Raw genomic sequence first — 27,152 nt, 5'->3', positions numbered from 1 at the left:
TGTATTTTCCCTGACCATAGTTACAGCTCCACCCGTCGGCGCTACCGTGCACTTTGGTAGACACCGACAGGGTCAAGGAACTGGCTCACCTTTTGTTCTACATGTGTGTGCAGGGCTTGTACTGCCTTTTTGGCAAATAAATGACGGCTTAGGACTCTCCACCTCGGCTCGGCACAAGCCATCAGTTCTCTGAAAGGTGCAGAGTCCACCACTTGGAAAGGGAGGGACTGCAGCACCAGCAACTTGGCCAGGAGCACATTCAGCTTCTGCGCCGTTGGATGAGTGCACGCATACTATTGTCTCTTGGCAATCGCTTTGGTGATTGATTGCTGACGGAATTACTGACGAGGAGTAGGAGCAGGAGCTTCAGGAACAGCAGATCATGGGTAGTGTTGATCACGAATATTCGAATTGTGAATTTTTATTGCAAATATCGTCACTTCAAGAATTTGCGAATATTTAGAATATAGTGATATACACTCACCTAAAGAATTATTAGGAATACCTGTTCTATTTCTCATTAATGCGATTATCTAATCAACCAATCACATGGCAGTTGCTTCAAAGCATGTAGGGTTGTGGTCCTGGTCAAGGCAATCTACTGAACTCCAAACTGAATGTCAGAATGGGAAAGAAAGGTGGGCTACAACAGCAGAAGACCCCACCGGGTACTACTCATCTCCACTACAAAAAGGAAAAAGAGGCTACAATTTGCATGAGCTCACCAAAATTGGATTGTTGAAGACTGGAAAAATGTTGCCTGGTCTGATGAGTCTTGATTTCTGTTGAGACATTCAAATGGTAGAGTGGTAGAGTCCGAATTTGGCGTAAACAGAATGAGAACATGTATCCATCATGCCTTGTTACCACTGTGCAGGCTGGTGGTGGTGGTGTAATGGTGTGGGGGATGTTTTCTGGGCACACTTAAGGCCTCTTAGTGCCAATTGGCCATCGTTTAAATGCCACGGGCTACCTGAGCATTATTTCTGACCATGTCCATCCCTTCATGACCACCATGTACCCATCCTCTGATGGCTACTTCCAGCAGGAAGGCAAAAGGGGGTCCAACACCGTATTAGTATGGTGTTCCTAATAATTCTTTAGGTGAGTGTATATTCGTAATTTCGAATATTCAAGATTTTTTTTTAATCAGTACACATGATCCCTCCCTGCTTCTAGCTTGTGGGCCAATGAGAAGGCTGCAAAATCTTTGACTTTATGAGTAATAATGATTGCGAGTTTTGAAATGCCGATTTCCGCAATCAAGAAAATAATGACTTGAGATAACGAATTCTCGAATTTGCAAATATATGGCAAATATTCACCTAAATATTTGCGAAATATCACGAATTTGAATATTGACCCTGCTGCTCATCACTAATGATGGGACGGAAAGACAGCTCCCTTTGGCTGAGGTAGTGGAGCCTTGACTGTCTGAAATCGGGTGCGTGCCACTGGGTGATGAATCGGTTGCTGCGGCAGGCTGGACCACCACATCGGAGCCTCAGTTCTCCCAGGCCACTTTATGGTGATGCTGCATATGTTGAAGCAGGGCCGTGGTGCCAACATTGGCACCCTGGCCACGCTTCACCTTCTGTCCAAAGATTCGGCAAATGGCCATGTTCACCTCCTCCGGCCGCTTAACAAAAAACTGCCACACCGTCTAGTAGTTGATTTTACCCCCAATGCTCCACACTGACTGACTGTTACCGCCGCTGTTTCCCTGAACCCCTGCACCACTACTTTCCGGGCAGGTAGGCTCCTGCGAAGCGGGTGGTCTACCCCGGGCACATTTGGTTCCCGACCTCCCACTGCTTCCACCCTGCTGACTCCTGGCCACACTAGCGACTTGCTGGCTCAGCCGCTGCCTCACAGGCAAGCTGCCACCCTCTTCTGCACATGATGATGAAGCCTCTATTTTGCCCGGCTCCCAAGTGCAATCAGCTACATCATCATCATTGAGAACTGTCTGCATCTAACTGATGTTCTCCTCAGCGGTCTCTGAGCCAGGAGAATGACCGCTCGCGATACCAGCTCCCATGCCACTCTCCTCCTCACTACTTCTCCTCAGATCTTGTCACCACCAGACATCTGAGAAGCTCTGACAGATGCCTTTCAGAACCTCCTCCTTGAGCTTCCTTTGTTTTGCTTTCAGTTCCTCATCTCGTTAGCCTCTCTCAGCTGTCATGTAGTTGTACTGATTGCATCCCTTTAAATTCCTCCCCATAGTGCATCAGTGTGCGGTTTATATTTCTTCCTGGAGTGTGTGTGCATGCTGATCCTACTTCCCAGTCTTCTACAAGATAAGTGTTGTGCATTCTTTGTGTTTTTCTGTTTGCTGGATCCCAGGTGACCCTGACTCCCTCCGTATCTAGTGTAGGGAGCCGGTGGTCGTGTCCCCTCACTATTATAGGGTGTTCAGGTGTTATACAGTCGAGGTACGAGGATATGCGATCATCTACCATTGGGATTTTCGCATAGGCTGAGCAGTCAGGGAGAGTGCCAGGTCTGATGCAGGGGTCTCCCTTTTTGTTCCTTAGTTTTGGATCCAGTGAGTCGTATATTCATTTTGTGTTGTCTTGTTTCCTGTACACCTTCCGTGACATTATAAACCGCCAAAACCGTCTCAAGCATGGATCCGGTTTCACTTTTGACTGAACGCTTCCAGGGTCTTTCATTGGAGGTAGCTGATCTCCGTAAGACTCTTTCTCAGTTTCAAGTGACCGGTTCAGCTTGCGTTCATTGAGTTTGTTCTGAGCCTAAGATCTCGCTCCCGGATACGTTCTCCGGGGGTAGTGAGAATTTTGTGCGTTTTAGAGAGGCTTGCAAACTCCATTTTCGCCTTCTTCCCCATTCCTCTGGTGATGAGGAACGGAGGGTGGGGATCATTATATCGCTGCTCAGGGTAACGCTCAGTCGTGGGCCTTTTATCGCTGCCGGTGGGGGCACGGCCCCTCCGTTCAGTGGATGAATTCTTTTTAGCCCTGGGTCAGATATATGATGATCCGGATCGTATTGCTTTGGCTGAGTCTAGACTACGTCTGTTATGCCAGGGTAAACAATCCGCAGAGATATACTGCTCAGAATTTCGGAGATGGGCAGCTGATACTGGTTGGAATGATGCTGCACTCCGAAGTCAATTTTGCCATGGTCTTTCAGAGGGATTGAAAGATGCATTTGCCTTTCATGAGAGGCCTACTTCCTTGGACTCTGCTATGTCTCGGGCCGTTCGTATTGACAGGCGTCTTAGAGAGAGAGGAGAGATCACTACTTTCTGTCATACTCAATCCCAGGACAGTGCAGCAGTCTCTTTCTGTGCGCAGGGGTCTCAGTCGCTGTCAACCCCTTCTGAGCAGGAGCCCATGCAGCTGGGGTTGATTGCCTCTGACAATAGAAGATTCAGCCCGCATGGGAAGGTTTGTTTTTGTTGTGGAGGTATAAATCATTTGGCAAATGTTTGTCCCTCTAGGAGATTCAGGCAGTATTTTGGGAGTAATAAAGAAACAAAAAGGAAAAAATCCTTTAAAAATGTTCCATCTGTTACCATTGGCAGGGTTGAGGCGGAAATTGAAGGTTTTCCGTTTGCTTGTAGTTCCCGTTTTGTCCTGCCTGCCAGGGTGGCGCTAGAGAGCAAGAACATTTTTTGTGAGATTTTTGTAGATAGTGGAGCAGCTGTCAATCTCATTGATAATCAATTTGCGATAACTCATGGTTTCCAGGTATGCACTTTGGGAAAGGATATTCCTGTTTTTGCTATTGATTCCGCTCCACTTTCTCAGAAATCATTAAAGGGCATAGTTCACAATATCCGTTTAATTGTGAGTGATGCTCATGTTGAGGATGTGTCATGTTTCGTCCTTAGCGGATTGCCTACTCCTCTAGTGTTGGGGCTACCCTGGCTCACTAAACATAACCCCACCATTGATTGGCAAGCGAGGCAAATAAATGGTTGGAGTGACTTTTGCAGAGAGAATTGCCTCACGACATCTGTTTCTGAGGTTTCTACTAAGACTGTACCATCCTTTCTCTCTGAATTTTCGGATGTCTTCTCTGAGAGTGGAGTTCAGGATTTGCCCCCGCACAGGGAGTACGATTGCCCTATTAATCTCATCCCAGGCGCCAAGCTGCCTAAATCTCGTTTATACAATCTCTCCCAACCTGAAAGGGTCGCTATGCGTGCTTATATCTCTGAGAGTCTGAGAAAAGGACACATACGACCCTCGAAGTCACCTGTTGCCGCTGTTTTTTTCTTTGTTAAGAAAAAAGATGGTTCTTTAAGACCTTGTCTGGATTTCAGGGAGCTGAACAGTATCACAATTCGTGACCCTTATCCGCTTCCTCTGATCCCGGACCTGTTTAACCAGATTGTTGGGGCTAAAGTTTTTTCCAAATTAGATCTAAGAGGGGCATACAACCTGGTCAGGGTCAGAGAAGGAGACGAATGGAAGACGGCCTTCAATACCCCTGAGGGCCATTTTGAGAATTTGGTTATGCCTTTTGGTTTGATGAATGCTCCAGCCGTTTTTCAGCATTTTGTGAACAGCATTTTTTATCATTTAATGGGGAAATTTGTATTAGTGTATTTGGATGACATTTTGATTTTTTCTCCTGATTTCAAAACTCATAAGGAACACTTACGTCAGGTCTTGCTCATCCTGCGGGAGAATAAATTGTATGCGAAACTGGAAAAATGTGTGTTTGCGGTTCCAGAAATTCAATTTCTGGGGTTTCTTCTCTCCGCTTCTGGTTTTCGCATGGACCCCGAGAAGGTCCGCGCTGTGCTTGAGTGGGAGCTTCCTGAGAATCAGAAGGCGCTGATGCGTTTTTTGGGCTTTGCCAATTATTACAGGAAGTTTATTTGGAATTATTCCTCTGTTGTTAAACCACTCACTGATATGACCAGAAAGGGGGTAGATTTTTCTTCCTGGTCGGTAGAGGCGCGTAAGGCCTTTTCTAATATCAAGGAGAGTTTTGCTTCCGCTCCCATCTTGGTACAACCTGATATTTCTCTACCCTTCATAGTTGAGGTTGATGCTTCTGAGGTGGGTGTGGGTGCGGTATTGTCTCAGGGTTCCTCTCCTGCCAAATGGCGACCGTGTGCCTTTTTCTCGAAGAAACTCTCCTCCGCAGAGAGAAATTACGATGTGGGAGATAGGGAGTTGTTGGCCATCAAGTTGGCTTTTGAGGAATGGCGCCATTGGTTAGAGGGAGCCAGACACCCTATTACCGTGTTTACTGACCATAAAAATCTGGCCTACTTGGAGTCAGCCAAGCGTCTGAACCCGAGACAGGCCAGATGGTCTTTGTTCTTTTCAAGGTTTAATTTTGTTGTCACGTTCCGCCCTGGGGTTAAGAATGTGAAGGCAGATGCCCTGTCACGTTGTTTTCCGGGAGGTGGGAATTTTGAAGACCCGGGTCCCATTTTGGCTGAAGGTGTGGTGGTCTCTGCTCTTTATCCTGAATTGGAGGCAGAGGTGCAGGTAGCCCAGTCAGAGGCTCCTGATCTTTGTCCTCCTGGGAGGTTGTTTGTGCCTCTCGCTTTAAGACACAAGATTTTTAAGGAACACCACGATACGGTCCTTGCTGGGCACCCGGGGGCAAGAGCCACAGTGGATCTCATCGCTCGGAGATTCTGGTGGCCTGCGCTTCGTAAGTCGGTTGAGGGTTTTGTGGCAGCCTGCGAGACCTGCGCTCGTGCCAAAGTCCCTCATTCACGGCCATCAGGTCCTCTCCTTCCCTTACCCATTCCTTCCCGTCCTTGGACACATCTGTCCATGGACTTCATAACGGACCTGCCTCGTTCCTCGGGGAAGACTGTGATTCTGGTGGTGGTGGACCGTTTTAGCAAAATGGTGCATTTCATCCCTTTTCCTGGCTTGCCCAATGCTAAGACGCTGGCGCAGGCATTTATTGATCACATTGTCAAATTGCATGGTATTCCTTCAGACATAGTCTCTGATAGGGGCACGCAGTTTGTTTCCAGATTCTGGAAGGCTTTCTGTTCTCGCTTGGGGGTTCGGTTGTCATTCTCTTCTGCTTTCCACCCGCAGTCGAATGGCCAGACAGAGCGCGTCAATCAGAATCTGGAGACATATCTGCGCTGTTTTGTGGCGGAGAATCAGGAGGATTGGTGTTCTTTTTTGTCCCTTGCTGAGTTTGCTTTAAATAACCGTCGTCAGGAGTCCTCTGATAAGTCACCATTTTTTGGTGCATATGGGTTTCATCCGCAGTTTGGGACATTCTCGGGAGAGGGGTCTTCTGGTTTACCTGATGAGGACAGATTCTCCTCGTCTTTGTCATCTATTTGGCAAAAGATTCAGGATAATCTAAAGAGCATGAGTGAGAGATATAAGCGTGTGGCGGATAAGAGACGTGTGCCTGGTCCGGACCTGAATGTTGGTGATCTGGTGTGGTTGTCTACTAAGAATATCAAATTGAAGGTTCCCTCCTGGAAGTTGGGTCCTAAGTTTATTGGGCCTTACAAAATCTTGTCTGTCATCAATCCTGTTGCCTACCGTCTTGATCTTCCTCAGACTTGGAAGATCCATAATGTTTTTCATAAGTCCTTATTAAAACCTTATGTCCAACCCATTGTACCCTCGTCTTTGCCTCCTCCTCCGATTATGGTTGATGGTAATCTTGAATTTCAGGTCTCTAGGATTGTGGATTCTCGTGTTGTCCGCGGTTCTCTCCAGTACCTCGTTCATTGGGAGGGTTATGGTCCTGAGGAGAGGATGTGGGTCCCAGTGACGGACATTAAGGCCACTCGTCTCATCAGGGCTTTCCATAGGTCTCATCCTGAGAAGGTGGGCTCTGAGTGTCCGGAGTCCACTCGTAGAAGGAGGGGTACTGTCACCACCAGACATCTGAGAAGCTCTGACAGATGCCTTTCAGAACCTCCTCCTTGAGCTTCCTTTGTTTTGCTTTCAGTTCCTCATCTCGTTAGCCTCTCTCAGCTGTCATGTAGTTGTACTGATTGCATCCCTTTAAATTCCTCCCCATAGTGCATCAGTGTGCGGTTTATATTTCTTCCTGGAGTGTGTGTGCATGCTGATCCTACTTCCCAGTCTTCTACAAGATAAGTGTTGTGCATTCATTTGTGTTTTTCTGTTTGCTGGATCCCAGGTGACCCTGACTCCCTCCGTATCTAGTGTAGGGAGCCGGTGGTCGTGTCCCCTCACTATTATAGGGTGTTCAGGTGTTATACAGTCGAGGTACGAGGATATGCGATCATTTATCATTGGGATTTTCGCATAGGCTGAGCAGTCAGGGAGAGTGCCAGGTCTGATGCAGGGGTCTCCCTTTTTGTTCCTTAGTTTTGGATCCAGTGAGTCGTATATTCATTTTGTGTTGTCTTGTTTCCTGTACACCTTCCGTGACAGATCTTGGCTGGGCATTAGCTGCTGACTGTCCTCTAGTAGCTCGTCCTCGCTGTTTAGTGGAGCTGAGCCCACAGCATATAATACTTGTCTGGTTGAGTTAACAGAAAAGTTTGAGGACAGGTGAGGGCATAGAGCCTGCTCCAGGGCCATGTCAACTAAGGGTTGTGTCTGACAAACCCACAAACTCTTGGCTGGGAGTGTCTGATGTCACTTGGGACGAAGTGGATAACTGAGTCAACCATTCAAAAACCGCTGGGTTTCTGGTCAAGACATGATCACAAGATGACACCAGGAGCTCAGGCCTCTCGAAGTGACCCCTGATGCAACGCCCCCTTACTCTGCTGTGACCTGTGCATGCGCCAGAAACATTTAGGCCTCTTCCCCTCCCTTGTGCTGGGCCTGTCACTTCTGTGTCTAACATACTGTTAGATCAAGTAAATAAATAAAAAGGAAATTAATACACCCTAAAAAAAGGCTGTGATTTTCTCACTTCACCACACAACAGCTAATAAACCCCTTTTTTCCCACTAATACACCCCAAAAAAGGCTTTACAACACTTTACCGCTAAATGGGAAATAATCCCTTATTTTTTTCCACTTATATATGCCAAAGAAGGCTTTAAAACATACAGTTGCAAGAAAATACATGTGAACCCTTTGGAATTATATAGATTTCTGCACAAATTGGTCATAAAATGTGATATGATCTTCATCTAAGTCACAACAATAGACAATCACAGTCTGCCTAAACTAATAACACACAAAGAATTAAATTTTACCATGTTTTTATGGCACACACCATGTAAACATTCACAGTGCAGGTGGAAAAAGTATGTGAACCCTTGGATTTAATAACTGGTTGAACCTCCTTTGACAGCAATAACTTCAACCAAACGTTTCCTGTAGTTGCAGATCAGACGTGCACAACTGTCAGGAGTAATTCTTGACCATTCCTCTTTACAGAACTGTTTCAGTTCAGCAATATTCTTGGGATGTCTGGTGTGAATTGCTTTCTCGAGGTCATGCCATAGCATCTCAATCGGGTTGAGGTCAGGACTCTGACTGGGCCACTCCAGAAGGCGTGATTTCTTCTGTTTAAGCCATTCTGTTGTTGATTTACTTCTATGCTTTGGGTCGTTGTCCTGTTGCAACACCCATCTTCTGTTGAGCTTCAGCTGGTGGCACCATAGTGTTGTGTGTTTCTTCCAAACAACTCAACTTTGGTTTCATCTGTCCACATAATATTTTGCCAGTACTGCTGTGGAACATCCAGGTGCTCTTCTGCAAGCTGTAAACGTGCAGCAATGTTTTTTTGGACAGCAGTGGCTTCCTCTGTGGTATCCTCTCTTGAAATCCATTCATGTTTATTGTTTTATGTATCGGGGATTTGCTAACAAGGACGTTAGCAAGTGCCAGAGACTTTTGTAAGTATTTAGCTGACACTCTAGGATTCTTCACCTCATTGAGCAGTCTGCGCTGTGCTCTTGCAGTCATCTTTACAGGACGGCCACTCCTAAGGAGAGTAGCAGCAGTGCTGAACTTTCTCCATTTATAGACAATTTGTCTTACCGTGGACTGATGAACAGCAAGGCTTTTAGAGATACTTTTGTAACCCTTTCCAGCTTTATGCAATTAACAATTCTTAATCGTAGGTCTTCTGAGAGCTCTTTTGTGTGAGGCATCATTCTCATCAGGCAATGCTTCTTGTGAAAAACAAACCCAGAACTGGTGTGTCTTTTTTATAGCGCAGGGCAGCTGTAACCAACACCTCCAATCTCATCTCATTGATTGGACTCCAGTTGGCTGACACCTCACTCCAATTAGCTCTTGGAGATGTCATTAGTCTAGGGGTTCACATACTTTTTCCACCTGCACTGTGAATGCTTACATGGTGTGTTCAATAAAAACATGGTAAAATTTTATTCTTTGTGTGTTATTAGTTTAAGCAGACTGTGATTGTCTATTGTTGTGACTTAGATGAAGATCAGATCACATTTTATGACCAATTTGTGCAGAAATCCATATCATTCCAAAGGGTTCACATACTTTTTTTTGCAACTGTATAACTGCACCGCTGATTGTCAAATAATACTTTTTGTTTTCCACTAATACACGCCAAAAAAGGCAGTAATTTTCTCACTTCACCACACAACAGCTAATAAGCCCTTTTTTTCCCCCACTAACACACGCCAAAAAAGGCTTTAGAACATATAACTGCACTGCTGAACGGAAAATAAGCCCTTTTTTTATAAGCTCTCTTTTTTGCACTAATACACCCCAAAAAAGCCTTTAGAACATATAACTGCACCGCTGAATGGCTAATAAGCCCTTCTTCCCACTAATACACTGCAAAAAAGGCTTTAGAACATAAAATTACACCGCTGAACAGCAAAAAAGCCACTATTTTTTTCCACTTACACACCCCAAGAAAGGCTTTAGAATTAGGATTGAGCAAACCCGAACTGCTAAGTACTTAATATTGCAGCCTTTGCTGCATCTGTGATTGTTAAAAACAAGACTGAAATACTTCAATAATTTTCTGGGTTTTAAAAAACACCCATTTTTGGCAATACCCTCCATCGGGGACCTCTGCCGCATTAGTCAGTGTGCAATTTAAGCTAGAAATACAGCTATAATTTTCAGGGCTTTAAAAAACACCCTTTTTGGGCAAAATACTCAAGTTTACAGCCCTTGCTGCATCTGTACATGTGAAATTCAAGCGTTATATACTGCTGTCATATTCTGTTATTTAAAAAACACCCTTTTTTGGCAAAGTACTTAAAGGGATTCTGTCACCTCCCCTAACCCAAAATCCGATTTTAAAGCAGTCATGCAGCACAGCTTACCTTGAATAGGCTGTGCTCTTTTATCTTGTAATCCGTCCAGTTGTTTCTGTGAAAATCGACTTTTATGGTTATGCAAATTAGCCCTGAAGGTGCCCAGAGGGGCGTTTTGTTCCCCTTAGTGAGCCCAGTAACGCCCCTCTTACAGTGCCCAGCCTGCCTTCCTTATGACTGTCTAACCGCCCCCAGCCTCCCACAGCCTCTCCTCTCTCTCCTCCCCCTCTCTCACGGCCGAACGAACTCTCGCACAGGCGCAGTACCCACTGAGGGCTGCGCCAGTGCGATCTGCAGGAGACTGAGGGCAGGAGCTTCATCCTCGTCACTGGGCTCAGCGCATGCCCAGTGACGAGGATGAAGATCCTGCCCCCAGGCAGACCGATGAGTGGTTGGTGCCAGTGAGCCTCAAGCTCGGCCTGGTTGTGTGCGATAATGGTCGAAATCTCGTAGCAACTCTGGGACTAGCCGGTTTGACGAACATCCCTTGCCTGGCGCATGTGCTGAATTTAGTGGTGCAGAGATTCCTTAAAAATTACTCCGATATGTCAGAGCTGCTGCATAAAGTGCAGTCCGTCTGTGCGCGCGGGGGCACAGTGGAATCTCAAGGCGAAGGCAGAGGACAAGGAAGAGGTCACCAACGCAGCTGGGGCACCGCCAGCACCTCAGAAGGCAGGGTTAGCATAGCCGTAACGTGGAATAGCTTTGTCAGCACGCCACAACAACCAGCACCACCTGCTCATATGGAACGCCTTAGCAGGAGGCAGCATTTCAGCAACATGGTGGAGCAGTATGTGTACGTCTACACGTACTGAATGACGGGTCTGCCCCCTTCAACTTCTGGGTCTCCAAATTGGGCACATGGCCTGAGCTTGCCCTTTACGCCTTGGAGGTACTAGGGTTGCCCTGCAGCCAGTGAATTGTCTGAACGTGTGTTTAGCATGGCGGAGGGCGTTATCACAGACAAGAGCAGCCGCCTGTCAACAGCCAATGTGGACAAGCTCACGCTCATTAAAATGAACCAGGGATCGATCCCACAGGAATTGTCCATACCTTGTGCAGAATAGACATGTATACCGGCCTTAACCAGCTGAACTGTTGTTTTAGACAAATGTCTGGTAGCTCCCTGTTGCGGGTAAAATCCCCAGACTTGTTCTTTTCCATCAAGTAAATGCCTAATTTTTGGGGCCTGTACTGGCCTACAGTAAAATTGTTATCCAGTGACCGCCTAATGTACCTCCAGCCACATAATCACTTGTTCTTTTCTGTCAGGTGAATGCCTAATTTTTGGAGCCTGTGCTAGCCTACAATAACATTGTTATCCAGTGACCGTCTAATATACCTCCAGCCCCAAATTCACTTGTTCTTTTCTGTCAGGTGAATGCCTAATTTTTGGGGCCTGTACCCAGTTGCTACTTACTGTCTTCCCACTGGCCTACAGTAAAATTGTTATCCAGTGACCGCCTAATGAACCTCCAGCAACTTTATCACTTGTTCTTTTCTGTCGGGTGAATACCTAGTTTTTGGGGCCTGTTCTCACAAGGCCTAAAATAAACATTTTCTAGGCTCCAGCAGAGCACATTTTTAAGAGTTTCTCTTTAAGACGCATAAAAACGGCCCCTGATTAAAATACATCATTTTTGTGGGAATTTCCGCCATGTATTCCCCTCTGGTATGTCACTGTCCATGTTGTGGGACTATTTTTACACTTCTAGTAAGTATTTGGTGACTGCAAATATGTTTTTTCAGGTTCGCCTGCCATTAGAGTTAATGGGGCCTTCCGCAAAAGCGCGGTCCGCCCATCATTATTCTTTATGCCTGGCGCTAACATTGACCTGTAAGGCTGAGTTTACATTTGAGTTATTTGGTCAGTTTTGGCCCTGTGACTGCCCAAATAAGTCAAGTGTACAGTAATTCTAAGAGCAATGCCTGTCATCTACATGTCATACAGACTCACAGTATTGTTTCTCTACCAATGCAGACTCCCTATGCGTGGTACTGCAAGGCACAGTTTTTTCTAACGCAATTCGCCACGAATAAACTCAGATCGAATCAAATTTGTTCGGAAGATTCGGCAAACAGGCTGAATTGAATTTTTGTGAAATTCGCTCATCTCTACCAATAATCATCATCCCTTTTTGCAACTCTGATAAATCACCCCTTTTATCCATGACAGCAAAACAAGGGATATGTGTGCAGACAGCCTTTAGCACACCTTACATACCCACCAAGCCAGCTCACAACATATGACTCCTTTATGAGAGATGGACTGCCAATGTCAAAAATAGGAGATGGTCATAATAATGTGACAACTGTGTATTTCATATACATGTAAAAGCAGAGCATAGGTTAAGTATCAATCTCGCAACGAGCAGTGCCACAAACATTTTAATACACAGGGTAGAGCATGAGCTATGGCTGGGCACACTGGGCAGCAAAAGTTCTCCTGAACCCCGCCCACTCCTCTTTTAAACCTTTCAGCATCCACATGATTACGATAAAGTGTGGTGCAGTTCAGTTGTAGGTCTGAGGAATAGAGAGGATCAGGGCCGGTGCAAGGATTTTTGCCAACACAAGAAAAGCTACATTTTGAAACCCCCCCACCCTTCGCAGCTCACCTGGTCCCGTCTGCAGCAGCTGGCTTCTCCTCTGTGTGGTCCTGGTATCTCCTCTCTGCTTCAGACAATCACTGATTTAAAGGACCATATTTTTCGCCCTTTAAGATGCACTGGCCCATAAGATGCACCTAGGTTTTAGAGGATAGAGGATAATAAGAAAAAAATATTTTCCATTGCACCTCAGATAAGACCAGCAATCAGACCCCCAATGTTAATCAGACCTCAGATCAGACTCCCAATGCCTTAGATCAGACCCCATGTCAGCCATCAGCCCCCCATGTCAACCATCAGCTCCTATGTCAGCCATCATGCCCCCCATGTCAGCCATCATGTCCCCCATGTCAGCCATCATGCCCCCCATGTCAGCCATCAGCCCCCATGTCAGCCATCAGTCCCCCCATGTCAGCCATCAGCCTCCCACTTCAGCCATCATGCCCCCATGTCAGCCATCAGCCTCCCACTTCAGCCATCATGCCCCCATGTCAGCCATCAGCCTCCCATGTCAGCCATCAGCCACCCATGTCAGCCATCAGCCTCCCATGTCAGCCATCAGCCTCCCATGTCAGCCATCAGCCTCCCATGTCAGCCATCAGCCACCCATGTCAGCCATCATTCCCCCATGTCATCCATCATGCCCCCATGTCAGCCATCATTCCCCCATGTCAGACATCATTCCCCCATTTCAGACATCAGCCTCCCATGTCAGCCATCAGCCTCCCACGTCAGCCATTATGCCCCCATGTCAGCCATCATGCCCCATGTCAGCCATCATCCCCCCATGTCAGCCATCATGCCCCCATGTCAGCCATCATGCCCCCATGTCAGCCATCATTCCCCCATGTCATCCATCATTCCACCATGCCAGCCATCATTCCCCCATGTCATCCATCATGCCCCCATGTCAGCCATCATTCCCCCATGTAAGCCATCATGTCCCCATGTCAGCCATCAGCCTCCCATGTCAGCCATCAGCCTCCCACTTCAGCCATCATGCCCCCATGTCAGCCATCAGCCTCCCATGTCAGCCATCAGCCTCCCACGTCAGCCATCATGCCCCCATGTCAGTCATCATGCCCCCATGTCAGCCATCATTCCCCCATGTCAGCCATCATTCCCCCATGTCAGCCATCAGCCTCCCATGTCAGCCATCAGCCTCCCACGTCAGCCATCATCCCCCCATGTCAGCCATCATGCCCCCATGTCAGCCATCATGCCCCCATGTCAGCCATCATGCCCCCATGTCAGCCATCATTCCCCCATGTCATCCATCATTCCCCCAAGTCAGCCATAATTCCCCCATGTCATCCATCATTCCCCCATGTCAGCCATCAGCCTCCCATGTCAGCCATCAGCCTCCCACTTCAGCCATCATGCCCCCATGTCAGCCATCATGCCCCCATGTCAGCCATCATGCCACCATGTCAGCCATCATACCCGCCATCATGCCCCCCCCCCATGTCAGCCATCAGCACAAATAAATAAATAAATAACTTACATCCCCTGCTCCTGGATGCTGCCGCTCCTCACCACCAGGTCTCTCTCTCTTCTTCCTGGTTCTAGGCTGTCAGTGAGGTCACATGGTGCGCAGCCCTTTACAGGAGACAGCCGAGCAGAGGACCAGGAAGTAGTGAGTGCAGATCCTTCACTGGTTCCCCATCCTCCAGTACTAATGAAGCCCTTCCGAAATGGAAGAGCTTTATTAGTATTCACCCCATAAGACCCAGGGGCGAAAAATGTGGAGTATTTAAAATGAAAGTTTCATTTTTTCGCCCCCCCCCCCGTCTCTGTGCCCTAAGCTTCACCTCTAGGCCCCAGTGTACTTCTTCTCTTCTGGGATAGTGCTGCACCGTTTCCAGGCCCCATTGATTCCTTCTGCTGATCTCATGTCAGTAGGACAGAGTCAATATTCCTGCAGAATAGGTAAATTGTGTGTGGAGGCCAAGTGTCATGGCGGGGAGTGGGGGAAAACACCCCACTGTATAGCATGGGGAAACCAGGAAAAGGGAGCAGGTCAACTCCTAAGCCTCCCTAATCCTGGTACTAACTCCTAACCGTATGAGCAAACCCAGATTTTAGGTGGGCTGTCATGCCCTGCTCAGGTTATGTGCGGAGGTCTGCCAGGTTAGCAGCATGTGTGTTGCCTTTTGTTTTTTTTTTGGAGTTGAGCTGTATCCACCTCCCTTCAGGTGCACTGGTTGGGGTCGTTGGCATGAGTTTAAATTGCGCCCACTCCCAGTGTCCTTTGCGGGTTATAGCTTCTGTCTTGTGCAGTGGAAGGAAGAAAGGATTTGCTGTTACTGCTCAGTAACAAGATAAGTGGGTTTTGTTTTTCTTGTGGTTGTCTGTCTAGGCTGTTAGAGAGACGCCTGCCCCCTCCAGTTCCTGAGGGAGCAGGCTGCCTCTTTCCCCCTTTCACCATCTTAGGGATTTTAGGGAATCTTCAGCCTAGGCACGGGGACAGGTTCAATTCCACCTTCAGGGTCTGAACATGGGCATAAGTATTGTCGTGAACTTGTGACATCACAGGACTATGTATGTATGTATTGTAAGGGATCGTCTCTTATTCGGGGGTCATTCTCACAAGAATCGTCTTCAGGACATCAGGTTTCATGTCCAAACAGTGCATTTATTGTGCCTCAGCAAACCAAACATAAATAATACAAAATAAACACCTGCCCGGCTGGGCTCTAACTAAACATGAAGTTTCTGACTCACCTAAGTTACAGTTCACACCCTGTGAACCCATGCGGCTTTGTCAGCCAATGTCCCACGGCCTTCTGGCTGTACAGAGTCCAGTAGGTCCACTGTTTCCAGTTCAGTGTTAATTGTGGGGGATTGGGGCTTAGTAGTCCGCCTGACTATAGCCCTGCGACCCTCCCAGGCGTTGCTTCGTCACCCAACTCCAGGCTATTTCCTATTTCCTAGCCGTGTGGTCCCTCAGCCTTGCCCAGCTGAGACCACACAGACAAAGCCTCCAGGTTTCTGTCCACAGGTAACACACTCCCCCCTTGCTGACTCTCTGGGAGGTGGTTTCTGCCAGGCTGAGTACCTCCAGCTGGTCTCACCTGTGGTGGAATAGGGGCGTGGACCGCACTATCGACCTCTTCCTTGCCTCTAACCTGAGTGAGACCTGTCACTATCTCAGAGTATGTATGTAGCATACATACATACATACAGCACTATGTATGTAGCATGTATGTATGGACAGCAGAACCTATCAGCTACACTGTATAACTATCTAACCTACACTGACTATCTCCCACTAACTATCTGTATTACATATATAAGCTAAATAACTATCTAATGTAATGACACAGGAAAGCAGAGAGCACAGCAATAACACTATTGTCTCTCTCAGATCTGCAAAATACTGGGCTTCTGGTGAGGTTCTTATATAGTACGGGGTAGGCAACTTCCCTATTGGTTGCTAGGGATGTTGCTAAGCTCAGACAAAGACATTGCAGCCTCCTCATTGGCCCACAAGCAAGAAAGGAGGTTACTGTTGAAAAAAAATCTAGAATATTCGAAATTATGAATATACAGTTGCAAGAAAAAGTATGTGAACCCTTTGGAATGATATGGATTTCTGCACAAATTGGTCATAAAATGTGATCTTCATCTAAGTCACAACAATAGACAATCACCGTCTGCTTAACCACCTCCCGTCTGCCCATTGACTATAAACGTCCAGGAGGTGGATCTCTATTTCTGACAGCACGTTTTAAAACGTCCTGCAGCTTTCCCCCCCCTGTGCTCTGCCCCTGTACATAGAAACTCTGTGACTAAGCTCCCTTCTGACAGCTAAGAACATGGAGCTTTACCTTGAGACCTTTTTTGCTGGTCTCCGGGCTTTTGATCGCTCTGACAAGCAGTCAGAGCGATCACAAATGCATCTACCATCTCCCTCTTATTACTGTCAGTCAGAGAGGGAGATCGGTATTTAAACTAGGCATTGCGATCGTAATTCTTAACTGTAAGCCCTGGAGACCGATCAGCATGGTCTCCAGGGCATGTGAGCGCTGTAATTTCCATTTACAGAGCTCTGAAATGCTTGCACTGTCTCCCTCTCTGTAGCGCTGGCAGGAGAGGGAGATCGGTACATTCATACTCCAGCAGCGATCCCCCAGCAGCTGTTTACACTGGGGACAAATCAGCAGCATTGTCTCCAGAGCATGTGTTGTGAGCGCTGTAATCTGCAGTTACAGCGCTCAGAAAGGCTTGTACTATCTCCCTCTCATTAGTGCTGGCAGGAGAGGGAGATCGGAACATTTACACTCACCCAGCAGCTGTTTTCACTCCAATCAGCACGATCTCCAGGACATGTGACTGTCTGAGCCGGGTGAGTGCAGGAGCTGTCAGGTCTCCAGAGACCTCGATCAGCCCTGCAATGAGGCTGTACAGCAAAGTATACTGCTGTACAGCCTCTCTGGGGGGTGCATTTCTCCTGTAACTGGGGCTACTATGTCAGCCCCAGGTACAGGAGAAATCAACAGTGAAAAGAAAAAAAAGTGAAGTTAAATGTCCCCCAGAGGTCTTGTATGACCTTATGGGGGACGCAAAGTGTAAAAAAAAAAAAAAAAAAAAAAAAATGTAAAAAAAAAATTAAAAAAAATTAAGTTTTCACATGTAAAAAAAAATAAAATTCCCCAAGTAAGGAATAAAAAAAATAAAAAAATAGAAAAAATAAAATAATAGACATATTTGGTATTGCCGCGTCCGTGACAGTCGGCTCTATAAATACAGGTCCTTCTCAAAAAATTAGCATATTGTGATAAAGTTCATTATTTTCTGTAATGTACTGATAAACATTAGACTTTCATATATTTTAGATTCATTACACACTAACTGAAGTAGTTCAAGCCTTTTATTGTTTTAATATTGATGATTTTGGCATACAGCTCATGAAAACCCAAATTTCCTATCTCAAAAAATTAGCATATTTCATCCGACCAATAAAATAAAAGTGTTTTTAATACAAAAAAAGTCAACCTTCAAATAAATATGTTCAGTTATGCACTCAATACTTGGTCGGGAATCCTTTTGCAGAAATTACTGCTTCAATGCGGCGTGGCATGGAGGCAATCAGCCTGTGGCACTGCTGAGGTGTTATGGAGGCCCAGGATGCTTCGATAGCGGCCTTAAGCTCATCCAGAGTGTTGGGTCTCGCGTCTCTCAACTTTCTCTTCCCAATATTCCACAGATTCTCTATGCGGTTCAGGTCAGGAGAGTTGGCAGGCCAATGAGCACAGTAATACCATGGTCAGTAAACCATTTACCAGTGGTTTTGACACTGTGAGCAGGTGCCAGGTCGTGCTGAAAAATGAAATCTTCATCTCCATAAAGCTTTTCAGCAGATGGAAGCATGAAGTGCTCCAAAATCTCCTGATAGCTAGCTGCATTGACCCTGCCCTTGATAAAACACAGTGGACCAACACCAGCAGCTGACATGGCACCCCAGATCATCACTGACTGTGGGTACTTGACACTGGACTTCAGGCATTTGGGCATTTCCCTCTCCCCAGTCTTCCTCCAGACTCTGGCACCTTGATTTCCGAATGACATGCAACAGTCCAGTGCTCCTTCTCTGTAGCCCGGGTCAGGCGCTTCTGCCGCTGTTTCTGGTTCAAAAGTGGCTTGACCTGGGGAATGCGGCACCTGTAGCCCATTTCCTGCACACGCCTGTACACGGTGGCTCTGGATGTTTCCACTCCAGACTCAGTCCACTGCTTCCGCAGGTCCCCCAAGGTCTGGAATCGGTCCTTCTCCACAATCTTCCTCAGGGCCCGGTCACCTCTTCCTGTTGTGCAGCGTTTTCTGCCACACTTTTTCCTTCACACAGACTTCCCACTGAGGTGCCTTGATACAGCACTCTGGGAACAGCCTATTCGTTCAGAAATTTCTTTCTGTGTCTTACCCTCTTGCTTGAGGGTATCAATGATGGCCTTCTGGACAGCAGTCAGGTCGGCAGTCTTACCCATGATTGCGGTTTTGAGTAATGAACCAGGCTGGGAGTTTTTAAAAGCCTCAGGAATCTTTTGCAGGTGTTTAGAGTTAACTAGTTGATTCAGATGATTAGGTTAATAGCTCGTTTAGAGAACCTTTTCATGATATGCTAATTTTTTGAGATAGGAATTTTGGGTTTTCATGAGCTGTATGCCAAAATCATCAATATTAAAACAATAAAAGGCTTGAACTACTTCAGTTGGTGTGTAATGAATCTAAAATATATGAAAGTCTAATGTTTATCAGTACATTACAGAAAATAATGAACTTTATCACAATATGCTAATTTTTTGAGAAGGACCTGTATATAACATAATCAACCCAGTCCAATAAACACCATAAAAAATAAAAATAAATAACTGTCAAAAAAAGCCATTTTTGTCACCTTACATCACAAAAAGTGCAACACCAAGTGATCAAAAAGGCGTATGTCCCACAAAATGGTACCAATAAAACAGTCACCTCATCCCGCAAAAAATGAGCCCCTACATAAGAAAATCTCTCAAAAAATAAAAAAACTATAGCTCTTAGAACATGGAGACACTAAAACATCATTTTTTTGGTTTCGAAAATGCTATTATTGTGTTAAAGTGAAATAAATAAAAAAATTTATACATATTAGATATTGCCGCGTCCGTAAAAACCAGCTCTATAAAAATATCACATGAACTAAACCCTCGGGTGAACACCGTAAAAATAAAAAAAACTGTCAAAACAAGCAAATTTTGTCACCTTACATCACAAATAGTGCAACACCAAGTGATCAAAAAAGGCGTATGTCCCACAAAATGGTACCAATAAAACAGTCACCTCATCCCGCAAAAAATAAGCCCCTACATAAGAAAATCTCTCAAAAAATAAAAAGACTATAGCTCTCAGAACATGGACACATTAAAACATAATTTTTTTGTTTCAAAAAGGCTATTATTGGGTAAAACTTTAATAAGAAAAAGTATACATATTAGGTATCGCCACGTCCATAACAATCTGCTCTATAAAAATGTCACTTGACTGAACCCCTCAGGTGAACGCTGTAAAAATAAATAAATAGAAACTGTGCTAAAACAACAAATTTTTTGGTCACCTTGCCCCATAAAGTGTTATAATTAATGATAAAAAAATCATATGTACCCAAAAATAGTACCAATAAAACTGGCACCTTATTATCTAGTTTCCAAAATGGGGTCACTTTTTGGGAGTTTCTACTGTAAGGGTGCATCAAGGGGGCTTCAAATGGGACACAGCATCTAAAAGCCATGTGGAGTTCCTTTTCTTCTGCGCCCTGCCGTGTGCCCATACAGCAGTTTATGACCACATGTGGGGTGTTTCTGTAAACCGCAGAATCTAGGTAATAAATATTGAGTTTTGTTTGGCTGTTAACCATCGATGTGTTAAAGAAGAAATTGGATTAAAATGGAAAATATTCCAAAAAAGTGAAATTTAAAAATTTGATCTCCATTTTCCTTTAATTCTTGTGGAACGCCTAAAGGGTTAACAAAGTTTGTAAAATCGGTTTTAAGTAACTTGAGGGGTGTAGTTTCTACAATGGGTCATTTATGGGGGTATCCACTATGTAGGCCCCACAAAGTGACTTCAGACCTGAACTGGTCATTAAAAAGTGGGTTTTGGCAATTTTCTTAAAAATTTGAAGAATTTCTTCTAAACTTCTAAGCCTTCTAACATCCTGAAAAAATAAAATGACATTTCCAAAATGATGCCAACATAAAGTAGACATATGGGGAATGTTAAGTAATAAATATTTTATGAGGTATCACTTTCTGTTTAACCACTTCAGCCCCGCTAGCTGAAACCCCCTTCATGACCAGAGCACTTTTTACACTTCGGCACTACACTACTTTCACCGTTTATCGCTCGGTCATGCAACTTACCACCCAAACGAATTTTACCTCCTTTTCTTCTCACTAATAGAGCTTTCATTGGGTGGTATTTTATTGCTGCTGACATTTTTACTTTTTTTGTTATTAATCGAAATGTAACGATTTTTTTGCAAAAAAATGAAATTTTTCACTTTCAGCTGTAAAATTTTGCAAAAAAAACGACATCCATATATAAATTTTTCGCTAACTTTATAGTTCTACATGTCTTTGATTAAAAAAAAATGTTTGGGCAAAAAAAAAATGGTTTGGGTAAAAGTTATAGCGTTTACAAACTATGGTACAAAAATGTGAATTTCCGCTTTTTGAAGCAGCTCTGACTTTCTGAGCACCTGTCATGATTCCTGAGGTTCTACAATGCCCAGACAGTAGAAAAACCCCACAAATGACCCCATTTCGGAAAGTAGACACCCTAAGGTATTCGCTGATGGGCATAGTGAGTTCATAGAACTTTTTATTTTTTGTCACAAGTTAGCGGAAAATGATGATGATTTTTAATTTTTATTTTTTTCTTACAAAGTCTCATATTCCACTAACTTGCGACAAAAAATAAAAAATTCTAGGAACTCGCCATGCCCCTCACGGAATACCTTGGGGTGTCTTCTTTCCAAAATGGGGTCACTTGTGGGGTAGTTATACTGCCCTGGCAATTTAGGGGCCCAAATGTGTGAGAAGAACTTTGCAATCAAAATGTGTAAAAAATGACCGGTGAAATCCGAAAGGTGCACTTTGGAATATGTGCCCCTTTGCCCACCTTGGCTGCAAAAAAGTGTCACACATCTGGTATCGCCGTACTCAGAAGAAGTTGGGGAATGTGTTTTGGGGTGTCATTTTACATATACCCATGCTGGGTGAGAAAAATATCTTGGTCAAATGCCAACTTTGTATAAAAAAATTGGAAAAGTTGTCTTTTGCCAAGATATTTCTCTCACCCAGCATGGTTATATGTAAAATGACACCCCAAAACACATTCCCCAACTTCTCCTGAGTACGGCGGAATATGTGCCCCTTTGCCCACCTTGGCTGCAAAAAAGTGTCACACATCTGGTATCGCCGTACTCAGGAGAAGTTGGGGAATGTGTTTTGGGGTGCCATTTTACATATAACCATGCTGGGTGAGAGAAATATCTTGGCAAAAGATAACTTTTCCCATTTTTTTATACAAAGTTGGCATTTGACCAAGATATTTTTCTCACCCAGCATGGGTATATGTAAAATGACACCCCAAAACACATTCCCCAACTTCTCTTGAGTACGGCGATACCACATGTGTGACACTTTTTTGCAGCCTAGATGCGCAAAGGGGCCCAAATTCCTTTTAGGATGGCATTTTTAGACATTTGGATCCCAGACTTCTTCTCACACTTTCGGGCCCCTAAAAAGCCAGGGCAGTATAAATACCCCACATGTAACCCCACTTTGGAAAGAAGACACCCCAAGGTATTCAATGAGGGGCCTGGCGAGTTCCTAGAATTTATTTTTTTTTTGCATAAGTTAGCGGATATTGTTTTTTTTTGTTTTTTTCTCACAAAGTCTCACTTTCCGCTAACTTAGGACAAAAATTTCAATTTTTCATGGACTCAATATGCCCCTCACGGAATACCTTGGGGTGTCTTCTTTCCGAAATGGGGTCACATGTGGGGTATTTATACTGCCCTGGCTTTTTAGGGGCCCTAAAGCGTGAGAAGAAGTCTGGAATATAAATGTCTAAAAATGTTTACGCATTTGGATTCCGTGAGGGGTATGGTGAGTTCATGTGAGATTTTATTTTTTGACACAAGTTAGTGGAATATGAGACTTAGTAAGAAAAAACAAAAACAAAAACAAACAAAAAATTTCCGCTAACTTGGGCCAAAAAAATGTCTGAATGGAGCCTTACAGGGGGGGTGATCAATGACAGGGGGGTGATCAATGACAGGGGGGTGATCAATGACAGGGGGGTGATCAATGACAGGGGGGTGATCACCCATATAGACTCCCTGATCACCCCCCTGTCATTGATCACCCCCCTGGTAAGGCTCCATTCAGACATCCGTATAATTTTTACGGATCCATGGATCGGATCCGCAAAACACATGCGGACGTCTGAATGGAGCCTTACAGGGGGGTGATCAATGACAGGGGGGTGATCAATGACAGGGGGGTGATCACCCATATAGACTCCCTGATCACCCCCCTGTCACTGATCACCCCCCCTGTAAGGCTCCATTCAGACGTCTGCATGATTTTTACGGATACATGGATCGGATCCACAAAACACATGCGGACGTCTGAATGGAGCCTTACAGGGGGGTGATCAATGACAGGGGGTGATCAGGGTGATCACCCCCCTATCACTGATCACCCCCCCTGTAAGGCTTCATTCAGATGTCTGCATGATTTTTACGGATCCATGGATACATGGATCGGATCCGCAAAACACATGCGGACGTCTGAATGGAGCCTTACAGGGGGGTGATCAATGACAGGGGGGTGATCAATGACAGGGGGGTGATCACCCATATAGACTCCCTGATCACCCCCCCTGTCACTGATCACCCCCCCTGTAAGGCTCCATTCAGACGTCTGCATGATTTTTACGGATCCATGGATACATGGATCGGATCCACAAAACACATGCGGACGTCTGAATGGAGCCTTACAGGGGGGTTAACAATGACAGGGGGTGATCACCCCCCTATCACTGATCACCCCCCCTGTAAGGCTCCATTCAGATGTCCGCATGATTTTTACGGATCCATGGATACATGGATCGGATCCACAAAACACATGCGGACGTCTGAATGGAGCCTTACAGGGGGGTTATCAATGACAGGGGGTGATCAGGGTGATCACCCCCCTGTCACTGATCACCCCCCCTGTAAGGCTCCATTCAGATGTCCGCATGATTTTTACGGATCCATGGATCCATGGATCGGATCCACAAAACACATGCGGACGTCTGAATGGAGCCTTACAGGGGGGTGATCAATGACAGGGGGGTGATCAGGGAGTGTATATGGGTGATCACCCGCCTGTCATTGATCACCCCCCTGTAAGGCTCCATTCAGACGTCCGCATGTGTTTTGCGGATCCGATCCATGTATCCATGGATCCGTAAAAATCATGCGGACGTTTGAATGGAGCCTTACAGGGGGGTGATCAATGACAGGGGGGTGATCAGGGAGTGTATATGGGTGATCACCCGCCTGTCATTGATCACCCCCCTGTAAGGCTCCATTCAGACGTCCGTATGCGTTTTGCGGATCCGATCCATGTATCCGTGGATCCGTAAAAATCATACGGACGTCTGAACGGAGCCTGACAGGGGGGTGATCAATGACAGGGTGGTGATCAGGCAGTGTATATGGGTGATCACCCGCCTGTCATTGATCACCCCCCTGTAAGGCTCCATTCAGACGTCCGCATGTGTTTTGCGGATCCGATCCATGTATCCATGGATCCGTAAAAATCATGCGGACGTCTGAATGGAGCCTTACAGGGGGGTGATCAATGACAGGGGGGTGATCAATGACAGGGGGTGATCAGGGAGTGTATATGGGTGATCACCCGCCTGTCATTGATCACCCCCCTGTAAGGCTCCATTCAGACGTCCGTATGCGTTTTGCGGATCCGATCCATGTATCCGTGGATCCGTAAAAATCATACGGATGTCTGAACGGAGCCTGACAGGGGGGTGATCAATGACAGGGGGGTGATCAATGACAGGGGGGTGATCAGGGAGTTTATATGGGGTGATCATGGGTGATCAGGGGTTCATAAAGGGTTAATAAGTGACGGGGGGTGTAGTGTAGTGTAGTGTTTGGTGCGACTTTACTGACCTACCTGTGTCCTCTGGTGGTCGATCCTAACAAAAGGGACCACCAGAGGACCAGGTAGGAGGTATATTAGACGCTGTTATGAAAACAGCGTCTAATATACCTGTTAGGGGTTAAAAAATTCGGATCTCCAGCCTGCCAGCGAGCGATCGCCGCTGGCAGGCTGGAGATCCACTCGCTTACCTTCCGTTCCTGTGAGCGCGCGCGCCTGTGTGCGCGCGTTCACAGGAAATCTCGCGTCTCGAGAGATGACGCGTATATGCGTCCAGGAGGAGTAAAGCAACCACCTCCCGGACGCATATCTGCGTTAGGCGGTCGGGAGGTGGTTAAAAAGCAGAGGAATTGAAATTTAGAAAATTGCTAATTTTTCAAAATTTTGGGTAAATTGGGATTTTTTTCATAAATAAAGGTGAAATATATTGACTCAAATTTATGACTATCATGAAGTACAATGTGTCACGAGAAAACAATCTCTGAATGACTTGGATAAATAAAGGCGTTCCAAAGCTATTACCACATAAAGTGAGATAGGTCAGTTTTGCTAAATTAGGCCTGGTCAGGAAGGGGGCAAATGGCCCAGATGGGAAGTGGTTAAACTAATAACACACAAATTATTAAATGTTTTTGCCTTCCTCTGGATCAACTTGCAGGATGACAGGCCGAACTTGATGGACAAATGTCTTTTTTCGGCCTTATGTACTATGTTACTATGTTACTATGTTACCATTTTTTTATTGAACATACCATATAAACATTCACTGTTCAGGTGGAAAAAGTATGTGAACCCTTGGATTTAATAACTGGTTGAACCTCCTTTGGCAGCAATAACTTCAACCAAACGTTTCCTGTAGTTGCAGATCAGACATGCACAACTGTCAGGAGTAATTCTTGACCATTCCTCCTTACAGAACTGTTTCAGTTCAGCAATATTCTTGGGATGTCTGGTGTGACTCGCTTTCTTGAGTTCGTACCACAGCATCTCAATCGGGTTGAGGTCAGGACTCTGACTGGGCCACTCCAGAAGGTGTATTTTCTTCTGTTTAAGCCATTCTGTTGTTGATTTACTTCTATGCTTTGGGTTGTTGTCCTATTGCAACACTCATCTTCTGTTGAGCTTCAGCTGGTGTATCACAGCTAGGACAATAACCAGTCAAAGGGGATATATCCTTATAGTGGTGTAATTTCAAGTATCACTATCACAGAGTACCACTATAGTGTAAAACGTAGCCTTTATTATACTCATATGTTAAAATAACCCCACACTTGTAGTACAAACCGGATTACAAAAAAGTTGGGACACTAAACAAATTGTGAATAAAAACTGAATCCAATGATGTGGAGATGGCAAATGTCAATATTTTATTTGTAATGGAACGTATATGACAGATCAAACGTTTAATCCGAGTAAATGTATCTTTTTAAAGGAAAAATACGTTGATTCAAATTTTCACGGTGTCAACAAATCCCAAAAAAGTTGGGACAAGTAGCAATAAGAGGCTGGAAAAAGTAAATTTGAGCATAACGAAGAGCTGGAAGACCAATTGACACTAATTAGGTCAATTGGCAACATGATTGGGTATAAAAAGAGCTTCTCAGAGTGGCAGTGTCTCTCAGAAGCCAAGATGGGTAGAGGATCACCAATTCCCACAATGTTGCGCAGAAAGATAGTGGAGCAATATCAGGAAGGTGTTACCCAGCGAAAAATTGCAAAGACTTAGCATCTATCATCATCAATTGTGCATAACATCATCCGAAGATTCAGAGAATCTGGAACAATCTCTGTGCGTAAGGGTCAAGGCCGTAAAACCATACTGGATGCCCGTGATCTCTGTGCCCTTAAACGACACTGCACCACATGCTACTGTAAAGGAAATCACAGAATGGGCTAAGGAATACTTCCAGAAACCATTGTCAGTGAACACAATCCACCGTGCCATCCGCCATTGCCAGCTGAAACTCTACAGTGCAAAGAAGAAGCCACTTCTAAGCAAGACCCACAAGCTCAGGCGTTTTCACTGGGCCAGGGATCATTTAAAATGGAGTGTGGAAAAATTGAAGACTGTTCTGTGGTCAGACGAGTCACAATTCAAAGTTCTTTTTGGAGATCTGGGACGCCATGTCATCCGGACCAAAGAGGACAAGGACAACCCAAGTTGTTATCAACGCTCAGTTCAGAAGCCTGCATCTCTGATGGTATGGGGTTGCATGAGTGCGTGTGGCATGGGCAGCTTGCATGTGTGGAAAGGCACCATCAATGCTGAAAAATATATTCAGGTTCTAGAACAACATATGCTCCCATCCAGACGTCATCTCTTTCAGGGAAGACCCTGCATTTTTCAACAAGATAATGCCAGACCACATTCTGCATCAATCACAACATCATGGCTGCGTAGGAGAAGGATCCGGGTACTGAAATGGCCAGTCTGCAGTCCAGATCTTTCACATATAGAGAACATTTGGCGCATCATAAAGAGGAAGGTGCAACAAAGAAGGCCCAAGACGATTGAACAGTTAGAGGCCTGTATTAGACAAGAATGGGAGAGCATTCCTATTTCTAAACATGAGACAATGGTCTCCTCGGTCCCCAGACGTCTGTTGA

Source organism: Bufo gargarizans, chromosome 2 (assembly GCF_014858855.1).
Source record: "Bufo gargarizans isolate SCDJY-AF-19 chromosome 2, ASM1485885v1, whole genome shotgun sequence".
NCBI classification, from domain to species: domain Eukaryota; kingdom Metazoa; phylum Chordata; class Amphibia; order Anura; family Bufonidae; genus Bufo; species Bufo gargarizans.
This window is presented reverse-complemented; position numbering follows the sequence as displayed.